Source organism: Chenopodium quinoa, unplaced genomic scaffold (assembly GCF_001683475.1).
Source record: "Chenopodium quinoa cultivar QQ74 unplaced genomic scaffold, ASM168347v1, whole genome shotgun sequence".
NCBI classification, from domain to species: Eukaryota; Viridiplantae; Streptophyta; class Magnoliopsida; order Caryophyllales; family Amaranthaceae; genus Chenopodium; species Chenopodium quinoa.
This window is the reverse complement of record NW_018743050.1, coordinates 2,174,552-2,192,233: the sequence shown is the minus strand read 5'-3', so window position 1 is coordinate 2,192,233 and position 17,682 is coordinate 2,174,552. Positions and strand designations below refer to the sequence as shown.

At 36.6% G+C, this 17,682-nt stretch overlaps 1 long non-coding RNA gene across 3 annotated transcripts in view; it reads right to left on the bottom strand.

Moving 5' to 3' along the window:
* Positions 1–777: 777 nt before the first annotated feature.
* The window catches only part of LOC110730904, a 28,121-nt gene continuing 11,216 nt past the window's right edge, over positions 778–17,682 (bottom strand). Inside the window, exons 1-4 of one of the 3 annotated variants that reach the window (XR_002513174.1) lie at positions 2,747–2,891; positions 1,875–1,942; positions 1,409–1,784; positions 778–1,309 (exon numbers count right to left, since the gene is read on the bottom strand). This is a non-coding gene — a long non-coding RNA (uncharacterized LOC110730904). Of the gene's footprint in view, positions 1,310–1,408; positions 1,785–1,874; positions 1,943–2,746; positions 2,892–17,682 lie in introns of those variants that run through there. The other 2 variants (XR_002513173.1, XR_002513175.1) reach the window with 2 other exon arrangements.

Below are 17,682 nucleotides of genomic sequence, written 5' to 3'. Positions count from 1 at the left end.
TGTCTTAAATATTTTTTGATTGTTTTTTAATTACAGAAATAAATTTCATACTAATTTGCAATTAGGTATAATTTTTAATAATAAAATAATAGTATTAAACTAATGATAAATTGATAAGTTAGAAGTATTAAAAATTACCGTGCATGACACGGGACTTAACCTAGTATTCACTTAATGGATAACATTTGATTTACATTCACACTTCAATGTATACAAACACTAGAAACAACATAAGAAATATACATTAGATTATAAAAGAGAATTTTAAAAACTCCTTGAGGATGGACTAGACATTTAATACTACGTATATGAGGTGTGATACATTTTTAAGCTTATAATTGGGAATTTCGTACAATAGAGAATGTTTAGTGTATATAAGACCTCCATTTTTAATGCATTATACTTCCTCCGTACTATTATAGCTTTTTAATGCATTATACTTCCTCCGTACTATTATAACAATGTGAAAATTTTGCAATTATTTTCTCATTTTGTCATTCCTTTGCAAGATGTTTTTGCAAATTGTATCAAAGGTTAAGGGATGAAAAAAAGGAAGAAATACTGAACAGAAGTAAAGGGGTATATACTTACTGAGACATTAAACAAGAACTAGGTAAGACCAATAAACTAATAATTATGTGATAATTTTTCAATTAATTTCTTTTCAGTTTAAAAAAATTGAAAACTTGTAATTAAACCATTTAAATGGTACACATTATTCAATGAAAATTAAACACTACGATCGGAATTGATACAAAGGCCACAAATATAATCCAATCCATCAAAAGATATCCTAAAGATCACTCATTGCAGTTTATCATTAATATTACACATCATGTCAAATCTACTACTATAGTACTCCTACTAGAATAAGTCAGATACTTTAAGTTTAATAACATAGGAAATTTAAAGTTAAAAATAAGCTAGGCGTTTTTAAGGAAGTACATACTAAGTTCAAGATGACACCCCAAAACACTATTACCTAATAGCCGAAATATTGTTTGAATAGGCACAAAATGTTCTAACAAAGACCATGGAGAAGCATAAGGATGGTCGTTCAAGTAAAGCGTATACTTAAAACAGGTGGATACATTTGAACCAAGTCAACCAAAACCTTCTAACCGAGTTGAACACCTTCGACGTCAATGAATTCTGTAACACCTTTCTTGACGGAGCAAGCTATAATGTTGTCCTTGCGATCATAATAAATATGCATTTTTGCATCATGCGTCTTAGACAAGAACAATTGAACATCATAGGGGTCTTGGAGGTCTCCAAAATGTGCTCGAGCGAAGGAAGTCGGAACGTTCTAAGTCGTACAAAGTAAAATGAGATAAATATTAAATGGATGACCTGTAAAAAATTATATATCAACGAAGCCACAACTTAGCTCAAAACATTTACTTACAATTGTGGGTTTGTCCATGTAGCCTTTGGTGAACTGGAACTTGAAGAAGGGGGTTTGTACACTGTTCCCCCGTCAACTCTCGGTTCTTCACCTGTTAACTCAATGTCATCAAGCCAGATCCTAACACGATACACCAATTCCTCTAAATCCTCTATTGAAAAAAAAATCCCACTTTTAAGTTATTTGAGCTCACAAAGTCCCCCCATCCTTCACTTAAAAAAGTTTCCACAAGACCATCACCCCAGGTAGTATCTTTCAAATGCACAATGTATGTTTTTGGGTCACTTCCCCTACGAAGGCGAAATTTAACCTCACAATTATCATTCGACCTTGTACACATTTCTTTCACCCGGCGACTCATACGCATTGGAAGAGGCTGGATAGCAAAAAAATCATTGAATAGCTAGGTTGAGCATGGATCTTTTATAAACTCCACGTAAACAACAAAATATCATAATAAAGTCACCACATTTTGTAAGCGGCGACGAGTGTCGATTGTGAACTCAAATCTCCTAATAGACATTCTTTTTCAACCTACTCTCGTAGATCCCAAAAACTACAAATTAGTGTCGCAACAATGGTGGGGTATACTATGCAGACTGACAAAGAATCTAATAGAATCGATTATATAATACATAATGACAGATCTGTATGGCCAAATAAAGCTCAACATTTGCTAAATAGGATAAAACCACTCATCCACATTTCAAGGACTACTCCTAGAAATACTCAACTAAAGATTCACCATACATTTTAAGTGTTTGACATCCAAAAATAGAAAATCTACCATAAATACTCACAATTGACTGTACTTGAGACCATAATCTACATGTATGTTATAGGACTACCAAAAATTGAATTATCCAACAATTTTTTTCCTAATTGTATTACATAAAACGGGAAAAGGATCCACCATTCTACTACAACAATAAAAGGGAATATTCTTCGGATGCTTTATCAAAGAACATACTAACATATATACTCATACAAACAAATCCATCAAACCTCAATATAACTCCCCAAAATTCTACAAAACTCAAACAACCTTAGGATAATAGTATCATATTCTCAAATTCAAGCTCAATTTTGAACATCTGCAAGACGTATTCCAAATTGTGTGAATTAAACATGACAAAATCGTCTAAACTAACAATAAACTTACAAAATTTAACCATTTTACCTCATTTATAAACGGTTTTATGTAATTACTTGACCAAATTTAGTTAAATTAAAAAACCCATCAATTGTTGCATGTACAATGAAAAGGAAAAAAAGTTATCTACGGAAATGAGGAACTCAATCATAGGAAACAAAAATTCAAGAGGGAAAGCGTTTTACCTGAACAAAGGGAAGAAGGTGAGAAGTTTTCTGCTTGCCGCCGAATGAGGAAGGAGAAAGAGTGAGTAGGAGTGAAACAATGACAATAGGTTAGGGTTTCAAGGACTAAGGACTTTTGGGGAAAAAAATTAAAAACAAAAATTTTAAAAAATTAAATTTTTTTATTTAAAGTAAGAAGTAGGATTCGAACCGTACACCTTGCTGCAAGTTGATTGAAAGTGACTAGGGTCGTGGACCAGAAAAAGAGCGCTGCTACCTTGTTCACATTTGAGGAATTAATAAACTTAACAAAGTTTTAGTTCACAGAATGGGATTAAGTTTGACTTCAAAATAAATATTTATATTTGGAAATATAAAACTAAATACTTGAGTATTAAGGGCGGCCATTAGAATATACAAATGTAACGTAATATAATAATCATACTGTAGGGAATAAATTTCAAGCCTTTAAATCCCACTAGCTTGAACCCCACTGTGATCATACACTAAAGTACGGTGGCGTCCAAAAGGGAAGAAGATAGAGCAAATGAGTCGCCAACAAGTTTTTTAAGGAACTTGTAAACCGTTCACGAGGTGAAGGTTACACCCCTTAACGATCCAAGAGATCGTCAACTCCGTAAGGTCTAGAACTAAATAAGGGTTCGGGGATGAAGGTACAAATCCAACCTAAAAGAGATAGAACCTGCCCTAATAATAGGCCTCTACTTTATTCTGCTCGTATTTATGTGCGCTTCCTGATCAACATGCAATCAATAGGATTAACCCTAAACCTGTTTATGTTGGTTGAATAATAATGCACAAATAAACTATTATTGGTGATCACTTGAAATTATAATCAAATTAACCCTAACAAGATTATTAATATCTTATTAAGCGTGATTACAAGTACCAATTCCCTTTAAATATGCAATAAAGGCGATGATCAAGCAATAAAGAATAAGTATCAAGCATCATGATAAATAATCATCAATAAAATAATAATCATGAACAATAACGAATATCATAATCATAGGAATCATAATTAATAATAATCATAATTATCACAATTATAACAATATTCATGTTAAAGCTTAATAAAAGTAAGATCCTAGGCATCATACTAACCAGATTAATAACAAACCCTAGCATGTCACTAAACATTAAAAATCAAATCTTTAACCCTAACATGATACTAACAATCATAAATATTAGGAATAGAACAAAAGACATCATAGCAATCATGTTTAATATTAAAAATAACCTAGACATGATACTAGGAATATCATAATAACAATGTAAACATGATTTCTACATCATAATATCAATTAATCAATTAAAGCACTTACTTTGATGCCTCGTACCTCTTTCTAATAACAAAATACACACGTTAGTAACTTCAAGGAAAATAATAATCAAACAATCAAATTAAATAATTGAAAGATAGATTTGGGACCAAACCCTCATAAATTAAAACCTTTCACGTCTAGGGCGAAGGAAACTTCGAATATGGCTAGGTGTTTCTAAATCTTGTGAATGCGGAATTTTGTATGAGAAAAACCAAGTTTTGGGAAAGACGAATGATTTATGAATGAAGAGAATTGATGAATGAAAACGAAGTTTTTAATACGATATTTATAGAGAAAATCAGCCAAAAAAGATAATTTAACAAAACAAAGTCTGACGCACGCAAAACGAGGTTGACGCCAACCCTGGCTAGCTGGCGCCAGGCGCCAAGGCCTGGGGTTGGACGCCAAGCTTAATTTCGACGCGTTTTCGAAAATCTGATAAATTTACCGTACTGGAGGATAAAATAATATAATTTCTTCGAAAATGCTATTTGATTTTGATTAAAACTTTGAAAAGTCAACTTATCAATGCTAATTGAATTAGGAACGAAAAGAACCTCCTAGAAGAATATAGAAGACTAAAACCATTCCTAATTGCATTAGAAATGATAAATCATATTAGGCCCTCCCCTATATCATTGGGCCGCATATAAAGCTCAAACCGGGCCCAGTTTAGTAAATTGGCCATAACTTCCTCAATATTCATCGGAATTGAGCTTATAATATATCATTGGAAAGGTCTTTGCAAGCCCCATCCAACTACTCCATTATTGGACCCATATCATGGACCAACCAAACTGGATTGGCTGTTTTCTTAGAAGAGAAAAAGAAAATAAAAACTTTCCGCAACACTAGACCTTTCCACACTTTCGTTTCATTCGATTATGATTCGACGCGAAAGGTACTCATCACTGGGTTTGGTTTTGGGGAGAAACAAATGGGTGTCTACAGAAGCCCCCACTTTGACTGAGTTTGGAGAAACGCAAGTTTCGAAAACAAAAGTCAAAGTAGCGATAGGGACGGAGAATGACTCAGAACGTTCTGCGATCCTAAATCACTCTTGTAACGCTGATACCTGCAAAACTAGCGTTAGTTAAACAGATAAAAGAGTTAAGAAACGCGTATCTTGCACCGGCGAGCACACGTCTCTGAAAGTAACCGATTGTTTTGATGACCTCCTGCAAGCTAGAGAATGCCATCCCGCTTGAAAACCGCTACGCCTGTAACTACTTCCAAATTAGAAGATTGCTTCGCCTGAAACTATCCTCTCTGCTATGATAATATTCCACATCCTAGGGAACATTATCGAAGATTATTTCTCTTGAAACAATCCTCACCCGCATTGATAATATTCCACATCCTAGGGAATACTATCGAAGATTATTTCGCTTGATATAATCCTCATGTTGTTCGTGACAACTCTCCGCAAGCTAGGGAACGCTGTCGAAGATATCTTCTCTTGAAGTCATCCTCTTTTGATGCGATAATTTTCCAAAGGAAATTACCGAAGATCCACGCCTGTCGATCTTTAAAAGTTCGCCTGAACTTTGCTTCCGCTATGCCTGTACGTCGGCGCTCTTGTTGCTTTGAACCTGTACGTCGGTGCTCTTTACTTTTGAACCCATATTTCGGTGCCCTTTGCTCTTGAACCTATATGTCGGTGCCCTTTGCTCTTGAACCTATATGTCGGTGCCCTTTGCTCTTGAACCTATATGTCGGTGCCTTTTGCTAATGAGCCTATGCTTAGGCGCTTTAAGCTAAGTGAAGACGATATCTTATCAGGTCGATCACTTTATGTAATCAAGCCGATTACTTAAATCATGTCAAATTGCTTATAGGGGCTAACTGGCGTACCAAGGAACCCAAAAATATGTTGTAGAAGGCTAGCACAACCTCAACAGGTGGCAAGATGCTTTGGCGTCGCTGAAAAACCATCAGCGCCAGATATTTGGTGTTAGCGCCAGGCGCTGGTGTTGGCGCCAGGCGCCAAGCCCAACTTGTGACGCTAATGCCTAGGGACTGGAGCCAGCACGGGATTCTCTTTAAATGCCCGTTTTCTCTTCATTTCGCGGCTATGTTCGTCACGAAAACTGCTCGAGGAAACCGAAAGCTTCAATTGCTCATTGCTTGCTCGTTTTTCAACCGAATTCGCTCAAATTTGTTGCAAATCAAAGCCCTTCTCATCTATTTTCCCGATCTATGTAATTTATCCTCAAACTCACATCAGTTTTTATGAATTCTTGGCATGTTTATTCACGAATTTTATGAAAATTCGAATTTTATGATGCTCAATTTGCTTTGTTTGTCAAGTTTTATGCCATGAAATTTCTTGTTTATGTTTATATATTGCCTTGGGAGTAATTTGAGACTTGTTTGACTCAATTTGGTGAAGAAATGAGCAATTTGCCATTGTTGGACCTCTTAAGGTCGTGAAGAACAATGTAGCTCGTTCTTGACATTTTTGCTAGCAATTCTTGTTCAATTTGTCACAATAATCACTATAGTGTTGCAAGAAATTGTTTGATTGCTTGAAAAAAATTCTATCATGCTCACTTTGAATTTTGCTCTGTTTTAGTACTACGTACTCTATTTTTGCGAACATAGTATCATGCGGCTAGGCGAACCTTGGATACTATAGAACCTTAATTTATGATGATTCTGCACAATGTACTAGACAACGAGGCTCGGGTTCACGGTCCCGAAACACTAGACGGGAGCATGAGCCCGTGGAGGACGACGCCACGCCGTCCACTTCGTTTGGTCGGCTTCCGGAGTGGGATGAGCAGACTCTGTTCTTTGCCCCTGTCCACCACATTTCTGAGAGGGTGAGACGGGGCACCGAGCCCGGGAGGACACGGCATCACGTCTCTGGCTGTGACGGTTTAGGCGACTTGTACAGGATGCACATCGCCAGGGACCTTTAGACGAGACTCCTATGGGAGTCTTACGGGCTAGTTACTCTGTTTGAGACCTCCGAGGCTATGGTCGCCTCTAGCGGGGGTCATCATGTAGTGCTCACTTTGGTGGAGTTCTTTTGGGACACCACCAACACCTTCCATTTTCCCTGGGGCGAGATGATGGTCACCCCTACAGACTTCAGTCTCATCACAGGACTGGAGTTCACTTCTGTGCCACTGCCGTTCGACGGTGGGATCGACGTCTTTTCTTCAGAGGTCGAGGAGTTGTTGGGGCCGATTGCTATTCGGGCCCGAGCTGAGGTCGAGACGACTCAGTTCAGTGCTAGAGGGATTCGCCGCTCGACGCTGGCAGCGACTCTTGATGACGATGCGACCACCCGAGAGCAGCGGGTGCGCATCTTTGTGCTGATGTTGTTGTCAGGGACATTCTCACCTAACAAGGGTAGTAGGGCATTGCTTTACTATCTTCCTGCTGTCCGTGATCTCCAGCGGATCGGGACTTATGACTGGGCCAACTTGGCCTATGCTGACTTCGTTCGTGCGCTGAGGGACTCGTGTCGTTACCGGTCCTTTAGGACGATCGTTGCTTTGTCCGCTTTTTGGAAGGTCGTAGAGGTAAACATTATTCCCTATAAAGTTTAGCCTTACATATTAGTTAGCATTTATTCTCACTTTTAACTCTTTGTAGATCTGGTTCTACGAGTACTTTCCTTCCGCTGCGCCGGCGAGACCATCGCCGAGGGGATTTCCGGTGAGCGCCTCTTGGGGCAGCCACCATGTGGACATGTCTACTGCACGTGTCCGGAGCTGGATCATCTCGGTATGACTTTTAGTGTTTATCTTGATTTTCCGCGGTGCTTTAGATATGTTCTTGCCTGATTGATGCTTTTTATAGGGACCTGAGGTGGTATACCGACCGTGGGGCGGTTGGAAAGTCCCTGGATTAGCCGCACAGTACTCTGTTGAGCGTCGCTATTTTCTGGGGACCTATGGAGCGGTCGCGTACTTAGGAGAGAGAGTCGCTAGACAGCACTCTTCTGATGTCTTAGTTGTTCCTGCCGCTCCGCCACATCATATGTTCGACAAGGCGAGGTTGTCGAGCATTTATGAGGGAGCTGGTACCCTTTGGCGGTCCCATGCGATCCTCGGGCGGTGTTATGCTGAGGAGCTACTACCTTTGTTAGCTCCAGCCCCCGTACCGACTGAGGATGTGAGGGTAAGATTCTTAGTTTTTTATTTTTCGCTAAGTAGCCCCCAAGTAATACTTTACTGATTTTTCTCGTTTATTCAGGACGGAATTCGTTCTGCCCCGTATGTCCATTCACTACCAGGGGATATACGGGCCGATCGAGGAGATGATTTCTCCGGCTCCCGAGGGCGAGCGCTTCGTAGAGCGGTCGATTCCTCGCCACCAGACTAGTGTAAGCCTAGTTTTAATTCAGAATTTTTTTGTGTTCATTTATCATGCATTTTTACTGACTTATTTTTCTGACAGTTTTCACGCGAGGTGGTTTCGGCTATGGCACGATGCATAGATGCCTTCCGGAGCCAGCTCGTCCGGATGAGGAACGTGGCCACCTGTTGTCGGGATGATGTTGTCCGAGAGGTAACCTTTCTTTACTCATTATTTCTGCATTATGGCTTCAGTTTTACCTTGTTTCTGATTTAATTCTTTTTGCAGAGCCAGCCTATCGCTTCTCACACCCGTACGAGACCTGAGGGGCGGAGAGATCCGGCGAGGTCTAGCTCGAGACGTCTTCGTACTTCGTCAGGAGGTAGAGGCGGTCGTTCTGAGGCTGCTCGAGCCGATGTTGCTGAGGGCTCGGGATCTTCCTCTAAGGGTGCTCCTGCTGCACCAGTATGAGAGGCTACCTCGGCTTTCAGAGGTGGTGGGATGTACGAGGTCGGCTCGTCATCGCAGCAGCCTCCGCGGCCTCAGCCTCAAGTTGATCCTGGCTGGAATGGTCCCATCTTGAGTCTTCCTCCTCCCACGGAGACTGGAGCTGGTGCTGGAGCTGGAGCTGGAGCTGGAGCTGGTGGAGAGGTGACTCCTCGTACGGCGCAGTTTTATGGCATGATGGGCCTACGTCCTCCGGCGCCGTAGTTTGTTCCTGTATATATTTTTTATTTTGACTTTTTATAGAACTTTGCCTTTGACTCATTATTTAGACACATTTTGTATTTTTATGTTATTATGAATTTATTATGAGTTTATTTGAGTGATGTGTATGTTTGTGTGTGCAAGAAAAGTGTGACAACAATTTTGCGCAAAAATTCCATCGTTTTTGTTATTGATGGAGGATATTATCTATCCGACTCTCTCCCCCAAAAAGAAAAAATTAAAAAAGGAAAAGAAACGAATAAAAATGTCGGGCTTTTGAATTTAAAATAAAGTCCAAAAAAGAATAATATAAATTAAAAATAATAGCTATATTTAATTAATTAAGAAAAAAGATAAAAAAAAGTTGTTTAGGAAAATTAAACGGAGCCATAAAGTCTTTAACCGACTCGAGTTTAATATTAAAAACGCAAACTGAGCATGCGCAGCTGATCTAGCAACTTGGCGCCAGCTGGCGCCACACTATGGCACGTGGCGCCAGGCGCTACACTTAGCGTGTGGCGCCAAGCTCTGGCGGTTGGCGCCTATCACGGGTGTTTGACGCCAATTGACGCTGACTCCGTATTTCATTCTGATTAAAATTCTTCGCAATTTGTGTATAAATAGCCCCCTGCCCAGCCGATTCTTCTCATAATTCCAGCGAATAAATATATTCTCTTCTTTAGAAAAAATAATAATCATGTCTTTAGCCACTAAAACCTTCACCCAATACACTCATGAATGGTGTCGATCTCTTAATGCTAGTGATAAGTCTATTTTATATATATATATTTATTCCCCGTCCCACGGTCATATTTGTGCTTATTTGAGCTCTGCGGAGCTTTTTTTATTACTAATATATGTTTTCTAGTGTTTTTGTAGAGTTGGTATTATTTTGTAGGAATTTGCATATTTTTAGCATTTTCCCGAGCTTATTAAACCACTACGAAAATATTACAGTCGGATCGTATTTTATGGCCGAGTATTTTAAGCCCAAGACCGAGTTAAAGGAATTTAATTTGGTAATTAAGGGCTTGATTGGTGAAGAAGTCCAATTATATGCTACTATTACGGACCAAGTCTAAGCATTGAAGCTCACCTCGTAACTCTAGCTGACCGGGCCCGATCGGATGAATGAGATGCAAGCATGTTGTAAAGTCAGTTTATTGAGTTTAAGGCCTATTATTATTACATAAGCTATTTGGGCGGACATCTTCAGCATTGGGCTTGCAATTTTATTGGGCTTCTTCGCTGACGTTGGTTTACGGCTTTTAATGGCCTTAGCTCCAATTTCACACAGTTGTAGGATTAAGAGTTTTAATAGGCTTAGATGTTTGACTATAAGTTAAATTCTTTTTCTACTCCTATATATATGGAAGTAGTATGTAGGTTTTGGGGAATTTTATTGGTTTTGTTTTTAGTTTGTTAATTTCCTTTCTTATTAGTTTAGTTTTAGTTTTATTAATTTGTTATTAGTTTTAGTTTAGTTTTTTTTTTCTCTCTCAAACTTTTCTCCCTCTCTCCTTTTAATTAAAACTCTTAGTATTATTTTCTCTCTTGTTTCTCTCTCTACAACTCTTTGTTTAATCTTATTTATTTATTTTATTTCTTCTATCATGTCTTGTTTAATTGCTTTGTTTAGTTTATATTTAATTATGTGTGAGTAGTTTAATTTCTAGGGTTTATGGGGATCTAATAAATAATATGAAGGGGTAAATTGTTGTTGTTGATTATCAATGCTAGATTAATTTTCTATTGATTGATTTAATGCTCTGTGGCTAGATTAGGCCTATCTTTTATGCATGAGTTTGACAATATTGATTCAAGATTCGAGAGATGAGAATTAATGTTTAGGTCTAATTTCAATAGGCAAGTTAATTTATAAATGGTTAAGTCAAGATTCGAGAGATGAGATTTAATACCGGTAAATTAATTGTGTGATTGTAATACGTAGCGAGAGCCCTTTACAATCTGGTTAATTGATGCATTGATGATTGACTATTATTGATTGTTGGTATTGCATGATAATTTTTTATTGGATTGTTTTAATGTTTTACAATTGCGGCTTGTAAAAGTATAACAATATTAAATTGATGAATCGAGCAGATGTTTATTTGATATTAAAGGCTATTTTCAATAAGAACTTAGATCTAGTAAATTGCGAGAGCCTGTTAGATCTATGTTGATTAATAAATTGCGAGAGCCTGTTAATCATGTTATTTATGCAATGTCAATGATTGATTACTATGTTTTACCCTGGAGTATTATTTATTGGTGAACCTATGCCCTAGATCCTTTTATATATTATTTTCTCCCTATTCCTATTCTTTGTATTTTAGTTTCATACTCAAGTATAAATATTGGTTACTTAGATAATTTAGATTATAATAATTAATTAGGTGTAAAAAGACTAGTTTCCCTGGATACGACTTTACCCTGTCAAAATTTGGCGCCGTTGACGGGGAAACGGTTTTATTTTTATTTCTAATTATTATTAGAGTCTAGATTATTTTTAATTTTTTTATTATTATTATTATTTAATTTTTTTTTATGAGTTGAAAATATCCATGCTTATGTCACTACAAGAATTATATAATTTTTATGCAGCACCTAACTACTGTACTTGTCAACGTCTTTGTCATGAAAATTCTGAATGCCCTTATAGTGAGTTTTTTGTGCGTGCTCCGGATGATTTTAGAGTCTTTCCATATACATATGATCATATTCGGAAACGATTAGTTGCTAATGAAAGTTATTGGAAGGCTCTTGATGAAAAAGTCTATGGACACTATAATAATATGAATGTTATTGAGGATGAAGAACCATCGGTTATAGAATTTGTGGTTGAAAAATCATTGGTTGACGAATCAGTGATTGAAAAATCATTAGTTGTAGAAACGGTGGTTGATAATTCCTTTGTTGATGATGAGGTTATTTGTGAGGGTAAAATTTTAAAGTCATTATTGGATGATAAAGACAATGACTACCTCCATGTTCGTTCTATTAATTCTAAATTTTTAACGGAGGAAGTAGAAGGTTGTGGTGTATTATCATCTCTCTCTTTTGATTTTTCCTTCTACCTTGAGTTCTCTTTATGCGCTCTTAACCTTTTCTTTATAGGGATTAATGTGCTTGCAATTAAGCCATATATAGTGTTTAATGAAATGTTTGCAGGAGCGTTTGATAAGTTACTCAAGGCGTTGAATTCTTCCGATTGAGAGAAGGAGTATGGTCGAGCGGGACCTTGATAAACTAGCGCTTTGCGGGAGGCAACCCGTAGTTTAATTTGCTTTTTAGTTTAGTTTTTCCTTATTTTTTTTTTTTTCGTGTGTGTGTTTTATTTGTTTTTAATTTTTTTTAGAGAGGTAAGGAGAGTGTAACTAATGCTTGTGGGAGTTTGTTTTTGTGCATATTTTGATCTAGAGAAGGCTTCATTCACGCTGGAACTACACTCGTATTCGATCGGGCAGAGCTCGCCCGATCGGGCGCGCGTACGCGTCAGCAAACTACGTCAGCTTTTACAGGCCATAACTTTTGCGTTTCTTATCCAATTTTTGCGTGTGACCTGTCGTTGGAAAGTTCTTCAAGTCTAGTTTCTAATGCAATTAGAATCACTATATTATCATTTATAAATCAAAAGTTATGATCAGAATAGTGCACCTGACTCAAATTTGAACTTTTTCCCACTAACACTTTGTTTCTTTCTTGCCCAATTTTGTTCCAAAGAGATGCATTGCAATCCTCGAGGCTTTGGTGACATTGATGTGGTGATGATGAAGAGTAGTCACCTTGACTACTAGCTTCCCTTTAAGACAATGAGGACATTGTCTGATTTAGCTTGGGGGGAGGTTCTCGTGTTCGTATGGTACATCTTTCACTCTCTCTCTTCTCTTTTTATTTTTATTTTTCTTAGTATAGATTTTATTGCTTTCTTAGGTTAGTTTTGTTCCAATGAATTGTAAATCATGATTCCCTGTGCCCCATACTTGAGAAAATTTGTTTTGATTCTTGGTATTTGATGATAGGCATTGTGGATTAGTTGATCATGATTTGATGTTTGATTGCCTTGAACCCTTAACATGCGTCAATTTTGTCCAACTACTTGTGAATATAGTGCTTGACTAGTTGATTTAGTAAGGAATGTGTGATAGTTCCATAGTTCCTGGTATGTCAATGAATTTGAGTATTGGTTTGTAACTATTAGTAATATTTATATGATTCATTATTATGCACATTGAGGAGGACGAAGGCATTTGTTCTTTTAGGTAGCCTCCAGATGATTGTAGATACATTTGTTCCCTTCTTGCTACCCATGTTGTTGCCTTGACTTTTTGTTGTTTATCAGCCACATTACAAGCCTATTTTGCCCCATTGGTTATTAGTCCCAAGCTTGGCTTGGGGGAGCTATTAGTGAGTGAGGTGAGGGAGTTTGTAGTGTACTTATTATTTGCACAATTTGGGTGGGCTTTTGAGAAGTTGTTTTGTTAATTATTCACGTTTATTTTTAATGAGTTTGAGAGTTATATTTTCTTGAAAAAAATAAAGCATGATGTTATGAAAAAAATAGAAGTTCAAAAGAAAAAAATGTGAAAAAATAAGTGAACTTCAAGAGAAAAAAATGTTCAAATGTTCTAGTTGGAGGGTGATAAAAAAAATAATAATTTTGAGCCTCAATGAAATATTCAAGTTTGGAAAATAAAGTTTGTTTATTCACTCTACTTCTTCATTATTATATCTTATGAGTGAAATTGTAAGAGTTGGGATTATTTATTATGATTGGAGTATATTTGGTTGATGTTAGAGTTGGTTATGTAGGAGATGTTGATCATTATTTATTTTGATCATGGGCTTTATTAGGATTTGCTCCCTTAAGCATAGCTTTACTCTCACTTGTTCCCAAATGATTCCTACCCTTTACCCTAGCCTTACATTACAAGCTTTAAATACCTTCCGACCTTTGTGCATAGAATTGTATGAATGTGAAAGTGTTGCTTATCAATGCAAGTTATGATTTGACATATTTCGAGTCGACTAGTAGGTTGAGCTTACATTGTTCTTATACACACGAGAGTGTGAGTTGGGAGGGCATTGTTCACATAAAAGGGGTTTGGTTGCAGGGCGATCGAGTACATCTTTTACTCGCCACATAAATGAGAGTTGAGTGTGTAAGCACTAGTCTTGAATTCTATATGCTCTTGTGGTTTGCTCTACTTGACAATTGTTAGGGAAGTATGGCAGTTGGATGAATTTGATTGGTTGACTTTGATACTTATTTGTCAGATTTACCTTGAATTATATTTATTGATTTAAATTATTTTGGGGGTGAAGTATTGATTTATTTATTCATTGCTTTGCTTAGGGACAAGCAAAGGTTTGGCTTGGGGAGTTTGATAAGTCTATTTTATATATATATTTATTCCCCGTCCCACGGTCATATTTGTGCTTATTTGGGCTATGCGGAGCTATTTTTATTACTAATATATGTTTTCTAGTGTTTTTGTAGAGTTGGTATTATTTTGTAGGAATTTGCATATTTTTAGCATTTTCCCGAGCTTATTAAACCACTACGAAAATATTAGAGTCAGATCGTATTTTTTGGCCGAGTATTTTAAGCCCAAGACCGAGTTAAAGGAATTTAATTTGGTAATTAAGGGCTTGATTGGTGAAGAAGTCCAATTATATGCTACTATTACGGACCAAGTCTAAGCATTGAAGCTCACCTCGTAACTCTGGCTGACCGGGCCCCGATCGGATGAATGAGATGCAAGCATGTTGTAAAGTCAGTTTATTGAGTTTAAGGCCTATTATTATTACATAAGCTATTTGGGCGGACATCTTCAGCATTGGGCTTGCAATTTTATTGGGCTTCTTCGCTGACGTTGGTTTACGGCTTTTAATGGCCTTAGCTCCAATTTCACACAGTTGTAGGATTAGGAGTTTTAATAGGCTTAGATGTTTGACTTTAAGTTAAATTCTTTTTCTACTCCTATATATATGGAAGTAGTACGTAGGTTTTGGGGGGGAATTTTATTAGTTTTGTTTTTAGTTTGTTAATTTCCTTTCTTATTAGTTTAGTTTTAGTTTTATTAATTTGTTATTAGTTTTAGTTTAGTTTTTTTTTTTTTTTCTCTCTCAAACTTTTCTCCCTCTCTCCTTTTAATTAAAACTCTTAGTATTATTTTCTCTCTTGTTTCTCTCTCTACAACTCTTTGTTTAATCTCATTTATTTATTTTATTTCTTCTATCATGTCTTGTTTAATTGCTTTGTTTAGTTTATATTTAATTATGTGTGAGTAGTTTAATTTCTAGGGTTTATGGGGATCTAATAAATAATATGAAGGGGTAAATTATTGTTGTTGATTATCATTTTAGATTAATTTTCTATTGATTGATTTAATGCTCTGTGACTAGATTAGGCCTATCTTTTATGCATGAGTTTGACAATATTGATTCAAGATTCGAGAGATGAGAACTAATGTTTAGGTCTAATTTCAATAGGCAAGTTAATTTATAAATGGTTAAGTCAAGATTCGAGAGATGAGATTTAATACCGGTAAATTAATTGTGTGATTGTAATACGTAGCGAGAGCCCTTTACAATCTGGTTAATTGATGCATTGATGATTGACTATTATTGATTGTTGGTATTGCATGATAATTTTTTATTGGATTGTTTTAATGTTTTACAATTGCGACTTGTAAAAGTATAGTAATATTAAATTGATGAATCGAGCAAATGTTAATTTGATATTAAAGGCTATTTTCAATAAGAACTTAGATCTAGTAAATTGCGAGAGCCTGTTAGATCTATGTTGATTAATAAATTGCGAGAGCCTGTTAATCATGTTATTTATGCAATGTCAATGATTGATTACTGTGTTTTACCCTGGAATATTATTTATTGGTGAACCTATGCCCTAGATCCTTTTATATATTATTTTCTCCCTATTCCTATTCTTTGTAGTTTAGTTTCATACTCAAATATAAATATTGGTTACTTAGATAATTTAGATTATAATAATTAATTAGGAGTAAAAAGACTTGTTTCCCTGTGGAGATCGACCCTACTTTCCTATCTACTTTAGTTAGAGGATTTAGGTATTTACTTTTGATTAGGGAATACGACTTTACCCTGTCAGCTAGAGACAAAAAGGAATTAGATTTATTTCACTTGGGGGGAATTTATGGTATCAAAGGGGTAGATCTAGACCTGGACTTCATACATACCGCTTTAGAATTTTGGAATATTGATATGCATTGTTTCATAATAGGGTATGATGAGATTAGCCCTTTGCCAGAGGAATTTGGTGCTATCTTAGGCTTCCCTGCAATAGACCTGGTAGTAATCCCTAGAGTAGATGCATACTACTATAAGGATTTCGAGCGCTTCTTTAATTTAAAGGAAAGGGATTTATCAAAATAGTAGATGGCAATATAGTTAATTTGAAAGAATTCGCACGCTATTATTTTAATAAACCTCTTTCTGAATCCTTTCATATATATAGAAGAAGGGCGTTTTTATTTTGCATGCTCAATCAATTTTTTCTTAGTAGTGGTAAAAATAATGAGGGTCAATCAATTATCACCACTGTACTAGAACAAATTGAATCAGGGAGGAATCCAATGCCATTAATAGTTGGAGAGACCATGATTAGTCTCGATGAATTGAAAAGGGACCCAAAAGCGCCTTTTCACGGTTCTCCAATTTTATTACAGGTAGAAAAATAATATTTTTAATTACAGAAATCAAAAAATATATTTTTGTATTGTAATAATAATTTTGTTTGCATTGCAATTTTTTACAGATTTGGCTAATGGAGAGGCTAGGATTAATTAGCCCTCCGGATGACATTGAAAAATATACTCCCAATTGCTTTGTGAGAAGAAAGAAGCGCATCCCTAAAATTGGGCACCATGGGTGGAGAAAAGAATTTGAATCACGTGATTTTGCTATCAAGTGGGTCATCCCATGGTGGAAAATAGAAAGGATGGTTGGTGTTAACAAGCAACCTTTCTGTCGTCTTCCAAGCTTGTCTCGTGTAACATATTATTATCCCTGCAGGGTAAAGAGACAATATGGCTTACTTCAAAATATTCCTTCCGGGGATCTTCGTCCTCCCTATGAGTACCCTGTATCTCAAGAAGTAGATAGATTCGACGCTTACTGGAGCGCTAGACCTTTATGGGAAGTGATTACCCACAAGGTTCCCCCTTCTTTACCTAATGATGTAAAGAAGTGGTTGCTGAAGAAATCTTCGATTGATCAGGGTAGAACCGATGTGAAGAATCGTCTAGGTGACAGGGTGATACCTGCCAAAGAACGCTTAGGTGCAAGAATTGAATTCAAAACACCTACAATGCCTAGGAAGAAAAATACTACTAGAGACAAAGGAAAAAGGAAAGCTAACACCACAGACAAAAAGGCTTGGGTGGAAAAGAAGCATGGAGTGCTAGCTGAAGGGGAGACAATCTACTCCAAAATTGAATGTAGGTCCTCTAAAGGATGCCTACTAGCTAAAGTAATGGATGAAGATGAGGAAACAGAAAAGAATTGGAAAAGAGCTAAAAAGGAAAAGAAAGATTAAAAGCATTGCTT